Below are 14,426 nucleotides of genomic sequence, written 5' to 3'. Positions count from 1 at the left end.
AGCCGGCCCCCAAATCCCATCTCCCCGTCTCCTTTGCACGTGAGCTCTCCTCCTTCTGTCTCCCACCTGCTGTCCCAGGTCAGCACACCCCGAGGATGGGAATATCCCGTCAGTTGGACCCCATTCCCATCTTGCCCTGGCCAGAGTGACACCTGTAAAACACAGCTCTGATTGAACCTCAGCAAGGGCTCCCCATTTTCTTACCTGGCTTTCAAAGCCTTCCCCCGTCTGATCACAAGCTACCTCTCCAGTCCCCAGAGGAATGTGTATGGCGTGCATCTCCACCCCGGCCGCACTAAGCCGCCCTCGTTCCTTAATCTAACCCTGCCCTCTTCTGCCTCTTAACCTCCGCGCAGTCTGTTCACTCCACTTGCAACGCCCTCGCTCAGGATCTCAGCCTGACAACGTTGTGTACACCCCCCAGGACTTGCCTCCCATCCTTCTCAGCCATGAATGCACCTCTAAAAACTGAAACTCAGAGGTGGTAGCTTCCCAGCCAACCTGGGTCTGAATTCCAGCACGAATTGTGTGAAATCCAGATGAGCTAGGGCAAGATCCCATTCATTTAGAAAGTGCCTACTGTGCACCAAGCATGGCAGTGGGCTCTGGGGGTAGATCGGTGATCACCCCTGGGGCTGGACCTTAGAGAGTTCGGGGTGGACCCTGAGATCTCTAAGGTCCAGCCCCAGGGATGATCATTGTGTGGGGAGGGCCCAGGGATCGGGGTTGTGAAATGAAATGAGCGAGGTGGGTGGGCCTGACAGTGCGAAGTCCAAGAGGTGAAGAGGTTTAGACTAAATCCTTTCTGCAGGGAGTCATTGAAAAGCCTCTGAGCTTCAGCGTGTCCATCTATAATATGGGGAATATTTGCACCCAGAAGGCTGAGCTGGGCTGGGGCTAAAATACACCCCCCCACACACACGCAGTGGGTCTATCATAGAAGTGGTACTCAGGAAGACTGGTTTCTAAGGCTGTCGCTCCCCTCAGGGGGTCCCTCCCAAGAGAGAAGAGTGTCCTGTTCTTTATCCCCTTGGTCATAGCTGTTTGAAGACAAGGAATTTCCAAGTCTCTCCCTGGACCTCAGTTTCCTTCTCTGTAAAGTCGAGATAATGACAGCACCTTCCTATAGGCATGGTGTGGGGAGGCTTTAATAACATAATAGTCATGGTAGGCGAACACGCTTTTAGCGGTTACAGTACTATTTAGGCCTTTCTCCCTTTCTTCCATAAAAGTTTACTGAGCGCACACTATGGGCCAGGCACTGTTCTAGGTACTTGGGATATACCTATGAATAAAACAGGTAAATCTCTAGTCATGTGGAGCTCACATTCCGGTAGGGGAAAGACCGACAGTAAATTATACATATAATAACAATAACAAAGTTTATAGTCTGTTAGAAAGTCATAAGTGCTATGGGAAAGGGGGAAAAAAGTAGAGCAGGTCAAGGATGATCAGAGTTCAGTACAGTAATTTTTTAAAGGGTGACCACTCATTTGACCCTTTACAACGATCTTATAAAGGAGTGCTAGTAGTCTACCCAATTTACGCATGAGAAAAGTGAGGCACATAGAGGATAAGTAACTTACGAGGTGTTGAGCTGCCAAGCTAGTGGAAGGTCTGGGATTTAACTAATTCACGTACATGAAGAACAGAAAGTTTTCTATCAATGGTGATTTCTGGTGATTTTGCATACAGTAGGTGGCCATTAAATGTTTCTGGAGTTGAAATCAACTGAAACTAGCAAACATTCAGCCAGCGCACGTTCACCAGCCACTGAGAGATAGGAAGCCCCGATGGCCCCTTGGGGTTCTGGGTGGGCAAGACCCCTGGCTGCACAGATGCAATCCCGTGGGTGGATCCCGTTTCTTGCCTGGATGCCCCATTTCAAGGCTCCAGCCTTTCTGGAGGGAAGGTGAGGGAGGCAGATGCTGGACTCAGGGAGGAGAGGAAGCTGGGGCTGAAGGACAATTGTGATTCAGGGAGGGACCAAAGCCAAGAACCCGCTGCAGAGGGGAGTCAATAATTCACTCAACCCCTTTAAATATTTAGCTCTCTGGCTACTTAACGCGGAGAGCAGCATCTTTGAATATACATGTATATTTTGCAGTTTGGTCACAGAGACTTGGACGACACAGACAGACTGATGGGGGTGGAAGGGCCTGGTGGGGCGCTGGAACCCTCGGGGACATGCAGAATAGTTTTGTGCAGAGGAGGAGAGAGTGCTGTGATATTGAAATACTAATGATCGCCATCATATATTGAGCACTTATTGTGTGCTGAACATTGTGCTAAGTGCTTTATCTACTAACTCACTCATTTATTCACTCCTCCAGCCTCCAGGCTCTGGAGCTGAACAGCTGAAGTTTAAATCCTGGCTCTACTTTGGGTGACCAGCTGCGTGACCCTGGGCATGTTGCTAACCTTTCTTATGCCTCAGTTTTCTCCTCTATAAAACAGGGCGATGGTGAGAAGTAAATAAGTGAATGCATGTGACAGTGCCTGGCACAGTGCCTGGCATGTTCTATGAGCTCAGTAAATATTACTGTTATCATCATCATCATGAACCCACTTATTCTTTTGAGAAATATTTACTGAGTGCCTACTATGGGACAGGTACTGTGGGGTACAATGATGAAACTCAAAAAGATAGTTTCTGCCTTCAAGGAACCTCCACTGGGGCACAGCCAGTAAACTAATTTAAAGAGTCAATGAACAAACCAGTTCAGAGTGCCGTAGGTCTGGGAAGAAGATGAACAGGCTGATGGGGTAGAGAGGAGCTCCGTTACCTAGGTGGCCAGGTCAGGGAAGCCTGTTTGAGGAGGTGACTTTGAAGCTTAAATGTAAAATATCAAAAGGAGTCCAGAAAAGAAAGCCCCAGGCAGAGGGAACAGCATGTGCAAAGGCCTTGAGGTGGAATGTAGCTTGACGTGTTTGAAGAAAAGAGAGAAGATCCTTGTGGCTGGAGAGTAGCATAACCTCCAAATCTCTCCAGGGGATTTAGAACATCTTGCGGATGTGGAAAAGGAAGCCCAGAGAGGTATAGAGATTTGCCCAAGGCTTCACAGCTGCTATTGGAAAAACCAAGGTCTGCCTGACTCCAGAGCCTGTGTCCCTAATGAAGGCAGCAGACCACTCCCAAGGGGGAGCACAGGCCCCCAGGAAGGCAGTCCAACTTGGATAACGTCAGTGTGAATTCGTGGTGACTCTGAATTAGGGAGTGTCTTATGAGAGAGGCATTCGGAGGCTCTTGTAGGCTCAAACTAGCCACCCACAAAATGCTGCCAAGGAGAGGCCCTGTGGACCCTCCCTAAGGAACACATCAAAGTCACCTCCAATTAGCAGCTCCCTGGACATCACACCAGCCTTACAAAGCAATTTGAAATTGTAGTATGGGCTCACACAGGCAGTGGGGAAAGGAAGCAAGGCATGGGGTTGGCAGGATGGGGTGTTCATGGAACCCCTTTTATGTGCCAAGTGCCGTGCTAGTGTCTTCATGCATCATTTAATCCTCATAGTAACTCAGAGCTGTACAAAGTACCTTCCTTCTGTTAGGAGCATGGGTTCGTCAATATCAGGTAATTTACCTGTGGTTACACAACTAGAGGCAGGGTGCTAGGGTAAAAACCAGGCTCCAAAGCCCCACCCCTCCACCCCAAACCTATCACTGGATCCAGATGATGCTTAGCTCAGGCTACAAAGCTTGATGTAGCCCCAGATTATCCATCTTTGCCCCAGTCACTAACCAGCCAGGTTCTTTCATGCCAGAACCTTCGGAGATATGGTCACAATTCATTCACAACCAAGATGGCCATCAGGTCTGGGAATTAACAGCGGGCTTTCCAAACTTCTTAATGAAATTCCAAGGCACTCTAAGAGCTGCTGGGGTAGCAGCTCTGGGAGAAGGCATGTCACCTTTGGGCACACTGAATTGTTCTAATGGAGTGTGACCACTCCATTAGATGTGATTTGGGGGTGACACCTCACTGGGGAGGGAGTAGGAGAATTTGTGGTTGTACATGGCTGAGCCAGCTCATATGAGACACCATCTGACCAGGGCTGTGCTTTCTAGGAGGGCAGAACCCATGTCTACCTGTTTTACCACTGAATCTCCCAGACCTATAGGGCCTTGCACAGGACTGGAGCATAGTAGGGGGTTCCAAAAAATAGGTGCTGTGTGATGACAATAGCTTGTGTTCACTGAGTCCTCACTAGGTACCAGACACTCTGCTAAGAATTTCACATACGTGCAACCTCAGGTGCATGCAGGAGATTGAAAGGATACCAATGCCCGAGTTCCATTCCCCAGATAGTCTGCTTTTGTTGGTTTAATTTGATACAGGCATATTTTTTTTTTTTTTTTTGCGGTACGCGGGCCTCTCACTGCTGTGGCCTCTCCCCCTTCGGAGCACAGGCTCCGGACGCGCAGGCCCAGCGTCCATGGCTCACGGGCCCAGCCGCTCCGCGGCATGTGGGATCCTCCCAGACCAGAGCACGAACCCGTGTCCCCTGCATCGGCAGGCGGACTCTCAACCACTCCTCCACCAGGGAAGCCCCAATACAGGCATTTTTTAAAGCTCTCCAGGTGACTAGTGTCTAGCCAAGGTGAGGAGCATTATTTTTCATCCTCATCTCATCTAATCCTTCCATTAGCTCTAGGAGGTGATTACTATTAATGAGCCCATTTTGCAGATGAGAAAGCAGACGCTCAGAAAGGTTAGGTTGCCTGTTCAAAGACACACAGCGAGGAAGAGGTAGAGTCAGCATCTGAACTGAGGCAGTGTGACTCTAGCACCTGGGCTGAGCCACAAACCACACAGAATAAACAGAGGGAAGAAGGGGTATCCTTAGAGCCCTGGGAAAAGGAAGAAGGTACAGGCAGGGTTAGGAAGCACCTGCAGATGCTACAGGGCACTTGCCCTCATCACAGACTCCTCTTAAAGAAGGGACTCCACCCCCAGATAGGTCCCACCCAGGGTTGTTTCTAGAGCAAGAAGGACACCTTTCTGTGCCTGTAACCTGTCCCTTGGACCAGGAATATTTGGATTTGGGGCAAGTGTTCAACTCAAGGACAAACAGTTCACATCACAGACTGGATAGCAGCACATCAGGGGGCCTGATTTAAAAACTTTCCTGTGTAACATAATCCCAGTTTACACAAGTTCAATAAGCATTTATGAAATTAATTCTTGGTATCGCATTTTACAAACCAACGAGTAGGTCAGTATACTGTTCACATTTTCCTCTTTAATCCCTAATATCCACTTTCCTTATTGGATCCTCTAATCAGCTTATGGTCTACCCTTCTGACTGTAATGATCAGAGCCTTAGGGCAATGCATTCATTCATTCGTTCATTCATTCATTAGTTCATTCCGTATCTTTTCTGTGCCAGGCTGTCTCTTAGATGCCGGAGCATTTTCTTGTGGGTAACCATGCATCAAACGGCAAGGAGAGAGGGACCTGGATTCATGTTGATTTTCGCTTGCTTTAATGTAAAACAGGATTGCCTGCATTTTGGAATTTGCTAGTTTATCTTGCACGGCCAAAGCCCCAGTTATCTCTGCTTCACTAAGCCTTGAGATTGGTTTGGAACTTGAACATATATCCTTTGAAACCATTAAAAGTGGTTTAATTGGCTGTTCAGGGATGTCCTCCACTCTACTCTCCAAATGGATCAGCCCTCTCCGTCTCTCCCAAGAACTGGGAGGCTGGAAGCCCTCGCCTGGATGATCCACTCTCTTGGATTTATTAATCTTGCTCTGGGCCCCAGAAACATCAGGCTTCGCATTGCAGATCTAGCCTATGTTCACAGCTGCACATCCAAATCCAACCTCAGAAACCCACTGGCGCCCGCAAAGCCCCATGCAATGGGGCCACGTCAGCCTGTGTCTTCCAAGAAGCCAGACGCTTTAAAAATTCACACCTTACCTTGATAAGCATGAAGATGTGGTGGTCCAAAGGAGGGCTTCAGGAAGAAAGACAGACAGCTACCTGGGATTATGTAACATAGCAGAAAGGCAATGACCTTGGGAGTCAGATTGTCCTAATTTGCTGCTCAGCCACCATGCATTTGTACAGATACAGGGCTTGGTTCATATGTAGGCTTTTCCAGCTCTTAGCTGTATGCCCTTGAACAAGTCACATAACCCCCTTGAGTCTGTCTGATTCACAGTCTCTCTGAAAATTGAGACCATATATATGTATGCACGTGGTAAACTGCAAGAGATTGGTAAGTGTTGGTGCAATGGCTGGTTTATCTTTATTTTTATTTTAGATCAAGGTGAGTTTATTATCCAAATAGCATAACCTAATTGCATCCAAAACCATTTTCAAATCCATCTTTAAGCTACTCAGAAAAACACGTTACTGTTTTTAAAGATCACTTAACACTGAACAGATAGGACCTCTTAAAAGGCAGCTGACTATACCATGTCACCAATACAGCCAAGACAACACTTTTTTCCATACTTCCTAAAAACCTTCCATGTATACTGATCATATGCTCTTGCTACTTTAGCACTTGCTCTCATGCAGACCAAATAAACACCCACACCTCTTATAGAGTACATGGTGAGAGAATAACATTGACTTGATATGGCATCACACTTGTTTTAAAGCAAAAAATAATAATAATAATAAAAGAATGTCCAAGACAAGAAACTGTAACTGAGAGAAAGAGAGAGAGAGAGAGAGAGAGAGAGAGAGAGAGAGAGAGAGAGAGGTCTGAGGTACGTGGTGAAAATGGAAAAAATCCAGTGGCCCAGTGATTAGCTGGGGATTTCAGAGTTGTAATCGCTGGTTTAGAAATACCAGTGCCCAGCCACTGGGAACTGGACACCTCATTTTTATTTACTGTTATTTGCTGGAATGTGTCTTAGCCCACCCAACCCTAAAGTGCTACGTGTTGCATACAGGTATACATTTGTATACATACACAGTAAAAACACACAGACATAATAAATATGTGTATATTTTACAAAGATAAATGGAGATATGAAAGTAGACTGGAGATCTAGAGACAGAGACAACATATTTCTAGGTGCTTTCTTGAAGTCATTTCTAGATCTAGTGCCTGCAAAGCATTTGGTCTATAACAGAAACTTACTGCATATTTATTTGTTCGTTTGTTTGTTTTAGACAGTGCACATGGAAGGTTTTTATTTTATTTTTAAAATTTAAAAATTTTTTATCTTAAAAAATTTTTATTGGAGTATAGTTGATTAACAATGTTGTGTTAGTTTCAGGTGTACAGCAAAGTGAATCAGTTATACATACACATATATCCACTCCTTTTTAGATTTTTTTCCCATGTAGGCGATTGCGGAGTATTGAGTAGAGTTCCCTGTGCTATACAGCATATTTGTTAAATGAATAAATTAAGAATCCATGATTCATGTATATGACAGAGAGAGTGTGAATGTGTTTCTATGTAGTTGTAACAGTAACTCGAGGGACAATATCACATTTAATATAAGGTACCAGCAAATAAAATTAAATAAGTAAAAAAAAATTCTGAATAAAATATCAGAAAACATAGATATGAATTTTTAAATTTTTTTATTTATTTTTGGCTGCGTTGGGTCTTTGTTGCTGCTCGTGGGCTTTCTCTAGTTGTGGCGAGTGGGATCTATGCTTCATTGCAGTGCGCAGGCTTCTCATTGTGGTGGCTTCTCTTGTTGTGGAGCACGGGCTCTAGAGCACAGGCTCAGTAGTTGTGGCTCGTGGGCTTAGTTGCTCCGCGGCATGGGGGATCTTCCCGGACCAGGGCTCGAACCCACGTCCCTTGCACTGGCAGGCGGATTCTTAACCACTGCACCACCAGGGAAGTCCCAGATATGAATTTTTTAATCTCCTTTTTTCTTTCTCTTCCTTTCCAGTTAGGGTTGCCAGATAAACAGCAGGATATCCATTTTTATTTGAATTTCAGTCTTCAATAATTTTCTAGTATAAGTATGTCCCAAATATTGCATGGTCAAATATTACTTGGGATGTATGGATGCTAAAAAAAATTATTCATCCCGTATTTTTTATTTGTTAAATCTGACAGCCCTACCTGACCCTTCCAGACAGGTCTAAATTCTACTTTGTTTGAATTCCACTTGAGTACTCAAGGGCCTTTGGTGGTTTTTCATCACCTACGGGATCAGGAAAAACCCCTTCAACCTGGCATCTGACCCCCTCCCCCAGTTCAGGGTAGATGCCTGACCACTGCCCGATGCAGCGCCCCGCCTCTGCTCAGGCCTGGCCTGGCCCCTCAAATGCCTGCAGGCAGCTGGGGGCAGAGACTGAGTTTGTTTTGGTTTATAATTCACATTAGCTGATTCTCCCAGATAAAGTCACAAATCAGCGGTCACGGAGCCCTGCTGTTTCAGGCATAGAGTGGTATCCTGCTCAGAATCAGACCTTACGCCTACACAGATGGAAGCCCAGCAAACCTTTTTCTTTACCTTTTCAGGCACTAAAAATGCAATTACCTTTTCTCTAGTCATGGAGAGGCTTATAAAGAGCCTTATCAGAGATAAAACCTCTGCAGTGGGTAATCGGCCACAACTCATGGCCCGGGTGTGGGTGTTGGCAGGCGTCGCCCTGGTGCCAGGGGTGACACGAAGCATTTCCTCCCCACCAGCCTCCCCACATTGCTTAGCTGCACAACCCTAGGCTGCCTTTGGAGGTTTGGACAACCCAAGGCTGAAAAGCACTTGAATGAAAGGCGGGGCTTGGAGAAGAAAGAGGAGGGGGACTTTTAAGAGAGAGGGAGAAACAGGGATGGCTGGAGCTCCCCTGCATCCTGGGTACCATCCCCTGAGTGTCAGCTCATCTGGAAAACTGGGAGTCACAAACCTACCTCTCAGGGCGGTGAAGATACATTGAGATGGCACACGGCAAGCGTCCCCTGGCAGTCTGTCCTCAATACACTTTCACTTCCCGTTCCCTAACGCACAGCCTATAGGGAGGCATCTAGGCAGCCTCCTCCCAAGTCTGGCTCTCGTTAAGATGGCACTGAATTGAAGCCAGGCTGAGTAGGTGCTCAGCAGCTGTCTGGGGCTCAGCTGATGCAAAGACATGAGACGCTGCCTCCAAGCCCCCTTGCCAACAACCCATCCTGGAGACATCCCAGGGCCTGACACCTCTGGCTGGGCTGTCCATCCTGTCCTGGTGAATCACAGAGATGCCAAGAAACTTTAGCTCAGCAGCCATTCTCCAAGAATGACCTATCGCTGACCAGATTTTTTCTAGCCATCATCCCACACAATTCTTGGAACAACACTAAGGCTGGCAACATTGATATGGCCTCATTTTACAGATGAGGAGATCAAAGTTTAGAAATCTGAAGTCACCAGAGACGCTGGTCACTATGGTCACGGGGCCGAGCTGTTTGATTCCAGGGCTGCGATCTTTACCGCTGGGTCTGTAAAGAGGCTGGAGGTGGATTCTGGCTCCAAGAGCACAGGCTCGAAACTTCTACCTTCCCCTCTCCCTTCCATCCTGGAAATAGAGAGGGGTCCCCAATACCCCTAAGCCCCTGCCCCCTGGACGCACCCAGGTTTGCTTCAAAAGCAGCCCACAGCTGCTCTCAGAAGGAAATCTCCCCCCCGTCTCACAGCTACAGTTTTTTTCCTGGGTGGTTTTTTTCCGCATTTCTCTCTGTGGTTCTGGCCCACTCTCCCTGAAAATACAGTTTGCTGATATTAAAAAGAAACACACAATCACTAAACACATTTTATGTAGTCTTTGAAGTCTCATGGCCTCAGGTTTCCAGATTGATAAGTATGCAGATAGAGTGCAGACCAGAGCTGGGAAGAGGCACCTTCTGCAGGCACAGCCTCGTGAAGCACAGGGCAGGGGAGGAGAGCCCACGGGGAGGAGGCCTGGGCCCATCTGAGGGGAGGCGGGTCCCCACAGGGAGCGGGGGAGGGCAGCGAGTGGCGCACAGGTCCCAGAGGGAGGTGGTTCCCACGGATGCCCTATGAAAAAGGATTTGATCTCTCAGAGGCTGGGTAACTGGGGCTTCCCTCTCAAAACAGGGAGGGGAAAAGGAAAGTTCTGTGCACCCCAAGGCTTCAGAGGGCATCTCTGTACCCAGGAAAAGGATCAAGATGGGAAGGCATTGAGGTTCTGTGCTCACATGGACTTGTGGAATACGGGTACATGCGTGCAAGTGGGGCTGGGGGGCAGAAGTTGGCTCCATCAGCCCCTTTCTATAGAGTTGCTTGCACGGGGATGGCACCCCAAGTGCAGACACTCAGCCAGAGCACCGGGACCACCAAGCCCTGTTGGTACAGCAGAAGAGATCCAGCAGTCCCCAAATCCTGAAGGGGCGGAAAGCTCTGCCTACAGGGAGCTCCCGGGCTGATGGAGGAAGTTCCAGCCCACAGAGGACCCACGTAAACATGACACCCACTGACCCAGGAGACATCCTCCTCAGCCTCAACTCCTCATCTACCAAACGGGGCGTTTATCCCGGCATTTATCATCAGCTCCCAAGTTTCCGTGGAGGGACCTCCTGGGAAAGAGGCGCCCAATCTGCTTCCCGATTCCCGCGGTGCTGCCTCCGACGTGGCGCCTAGGCCTCCAGACTTGGTTTCCCCCAAATCCGTGATCCGTCACCACTAGGTGCCTGGAGCAGTCCCGCTATGGGGAGTTGAGGGCAGCTTGAGGCTTGTCACCCCAGACAAGGGGCGGGTGGGGAAAGGAAGGGGGGAGAGTCAAGGGGCAGCAGAGCGAGTGGCAATTCTCTGGCTGTCCCCCGCCCCTCTGACCCCATCTCACTCCCACTGAACCCCCCACCTTCCCATCCATCCCCATCACGCCCACCCCATTACCCCGTGGTGTCCTCACCTTGCGCGTGGCTTCCTGTAACAGAAACCCCATTTGTGAGCCCGTGACCCGTGCAGGGCAGGGCTCCCGAGTTCCTCCCCTTCCTAGCACACCTCACACAGAGCCCAGCTGCGAGTTCCTCTCTTTGTTATTAAACGCGTGCTCTGTGCCGGGCCCGTGTGTATCATCTCATCCATAGACGTGAAACCGAGGCTCTGAGGAGCCTGGGAACTTGCTGCCCCCTTGCCTGGGTAATTCCCATCATCCCTTGGGTCCCAGGCTAAATGGCCCTTCCTTAGGGAAGTTCTTTCTGACTCCCCCCCCACCTGCCCCCCACACAGGGTCCTGATACCACTAATTACAGGGTTATTGAATTAATCATTTCTTTGGGGGTTCACTCTCTCCCTGCTCATCCACAGGAAGGGAACATAAGTACATTGCTGACCTCTCTGTCCTGAATGCTCAGCGTGGGTGCCGGTTCAGAGAGGACCCCCAGGAGATATTTGCTCTTTGAGGAGTGAATGCCTTACTGATTTTGTGCACCTAGAGCTCTCTGGACTTCAACTGCCTCAGGTGTACATAAGTGGAAAATAGGTCCCCAGGACCAGCTCACCGTGAAGGTGACTTCTTATTCCTAGGTCCTAGAAAATGCTTTTAAAAATTCCACTTTCCTTCCTCCAATTAAAATGACAGTATCCATTAAAAAGTCTACAAATAACAAACGCTACAAATGCTGGAGAGGGTGTGGAGAAAAGGGAACCCTCCTACACTGTTGGTGGGAGTGTAAGCTGGTGCAGCCACTGTGGAAAACAGTATGGAGGGTCCTCAGAAAACTAAAACTAGAACTACCATAGGATCCAGCACTCCTGGGCATATATCCAGACAAAACTAGAATTCGAAAAGATACATGCACCCCTATGGTCATAGCAGCACTATTCATAATAATCAAGACATGGAAGCAACCTAAATGTTCATTGACAGGTGAATGGATAAAGAAGATGTGGTTCATATATACGGTGGAATACTACTCAGCCATCAAAAAGAACAAAATCATGCCATTTGCAGCAACATGGATGCAACTAGAGATTATCATACTAAGTGAAGTAGGTCAGAAAGAGAAAGACAAATACCATATGATATCCCTTATATGTGGAATCTAAAATATGACACAAATGAACCTATCTATGAAACAGAAACAGACTCACAGACATCGAGAACAGACTTGTGGTTGCCAAGGGGGAGGATGTTGAGGGAGGGATGAAGGGGGAGGTTGGGGTTAGCAGATGTAAGCTTTTATACATAAGATGAATAAACAACAAGGTCCTACTGTATAGCACGGAGAACTAAATTCAATATCCTATGATAAACCATAATGGAAAAGAATATTAAAAAAGAATGTATATATATGTATAACTGAATCACTTTCCTGTACAGATGTAATTCACACAACATTGTAAATCAACTATACTTCAATTAAAAAAAACAATATCATCTCACTTCATACCGATCAGATTAGAAAAAAGTTTGAAATTGGTAATGCCATGTGTTGACACTGTGTGGAGTACCATATTCTGGAAGGAACCTGACAGTCTTAAGGGAAATGAAGTACTGTATCCCTGGGACCCCATCACTCCACTCCTGGGAGACCCCAGGGAAACCCTCTCATAAGCCCCTGCGGGAATCTGGGTGTCCACTATTTGGGGAGCAGGTACCTCTCTGGAAACCTCTGCAGCAGTTAGAGTCGTCGAATGAGATTTACACACGGAAACACAGGTAGATCTTAAAAACGCAGCATTAAGAGGAAGAATTATGCAACGGAATGAGATCCATAGTCCACTACAATTTATGTAAATTAAAACACATTCACATGATCAACAGCACTATATATTTTACAGGAAGCATCCATATCTAGGGACATACATTAGAGCTGTTATAGTGGGGTTCTGGAGGGGCAAGTGGGGGGATAAGGGAGAAAATCAAACAAAGCAAAGCAAGAGTGAGGCTGTGAAAGAGCATGACGATAACGGGTGAGCTGAGGGGTGTGGAGGACTTGACTTACTCTCCTTTCAAGGTAGAGGTAACAACGGACTAACGGATCAATGTTCCACCTCCGCTTCCACCTGTGGATTCCCAGGGGGTTAGAATAGGTTTGGACAGGATTTCTCAGCCTCGGCACTATTGACATTTTGCCCTGGAGACCGTCCTGTGCGTCGTGGCATGTTCGGCAGCATCCGGGCTCTACCCACCAGCTGCTGGCAGCACCCACTGAGTTGCGACAACCAAAATGTCTCGAGAAATCGCCAGATGTCCCCGGGGGGAGAAAACCGCCCCCGGTTGAGAACCACTGGGTGGGAATAAAAGCCTGGAAAACTGCTCCAAATCTGCCAAGTAAGTGGCCCACACTTGCTTTACACACACACACACACACACACACACACACACACACATTCTCAGCCTCGGCACTATTGACATTTTGCCCTGGAGACCGTCCTGTGCGTCGTGGCATGTTCGGCAGCATCCGGGCTCTACCCACCAGCTGCTGGCAGCACCCACTGAGTTGCGACAACCAAAATGTCTCGAGAAATCGCCAGATGTCCCCGGGGGGAGAAAACCGCCCCCGGTTGAGAACCACTGGGTGGGAATAAAAGCCTGGAAAACTGCTCCAAATCTGCCAAGTAAGTGGCCCACACTTGCTTTACACACACACACACACACACACACACACACACACACACACACACACACACACAGAAACAGAACCTCAGGATCCGGACTGGCTGGGACCTCCATCTTGAAATCTGCCAGCGTTACTTGCACATCTAAATCACGGCTCTGTGGAGATTCCAGTTACAGCCCATAACCACATCTGCCTTGGGCTTCCTCCTAATTTTAATCAGCAACTGGATTTGCATAGGACACTTGCATCTGAGATGACTACCCATGGTTCTCTGGGAGGCACAGTCTATAGCAGATGATGGCAAAGATATATATAATTTCATCTCAGCTTGCAAGGGAGGGGGGAGGAAGGAGGAATGCTTCAGGGAGGGAGGGTATTTGTAGGAAATTGCAATGCCTAATGCACTTGGAGAAGGGATGCAAAGGGGGTGTTCTGCTGGTTACTGGGTGAAGGGAGGACTGTCTGTCCTGGGTTCTGGTACTTGGTGGACAAATTAGTGAATCAAATAGTGACTGAGTGGGGCTCCCTGAGACTCCTTCAGGAGGGGCTGCTGTTTCAGGCGGAGGCAGACAGAGGGGAGGAGGGAGTGGTGCAGACGGTCTACAGAGCAGCGCGCAGACCCAGCCCCTGCCCCCGGGAGCCCAGCCGCCCACCAGCTCTGCCTGCGAGCCTACTGTGTGCCTGCGAGCCTACTGTGTGCCTGTGCTTTCCCCACGTGGGGCCGTTTCATCGCATAGTCCACCCCTCTCAAGGGGAACATCATTCTCCTTGTTTAGAAGAGGAGGAAACAGAGGCTCTCTTGTCTCACCCTCAGGAAAGAGCAGAGCTTGAATTGCTACAAAAGTCTGCCAGACTTTAAAACTAGTCCTCTTCCCAAACCCCTTGGCAGACTATCGCTGACTTGCAAAGCGTATGTGCCACTTGGGTCAAGG

Source organism: Physeter macrocephalus, chromosome 3 (assembly GCF_002837175.3).
Source record: "Physeter macrocephalus isolate SW-GA chromosome 3, ASM283717v5, whole genome shotgun sequence".
Classification (NCBI taxonomy): Eukaryota; Metazoa; Chordata; class Mammalia; order Artiodactyla; family Physeteridae; genus Physeter; species Physeter macrocephalus.
This window is presented reverse-complemented; position numbering follows the sequence as displayed.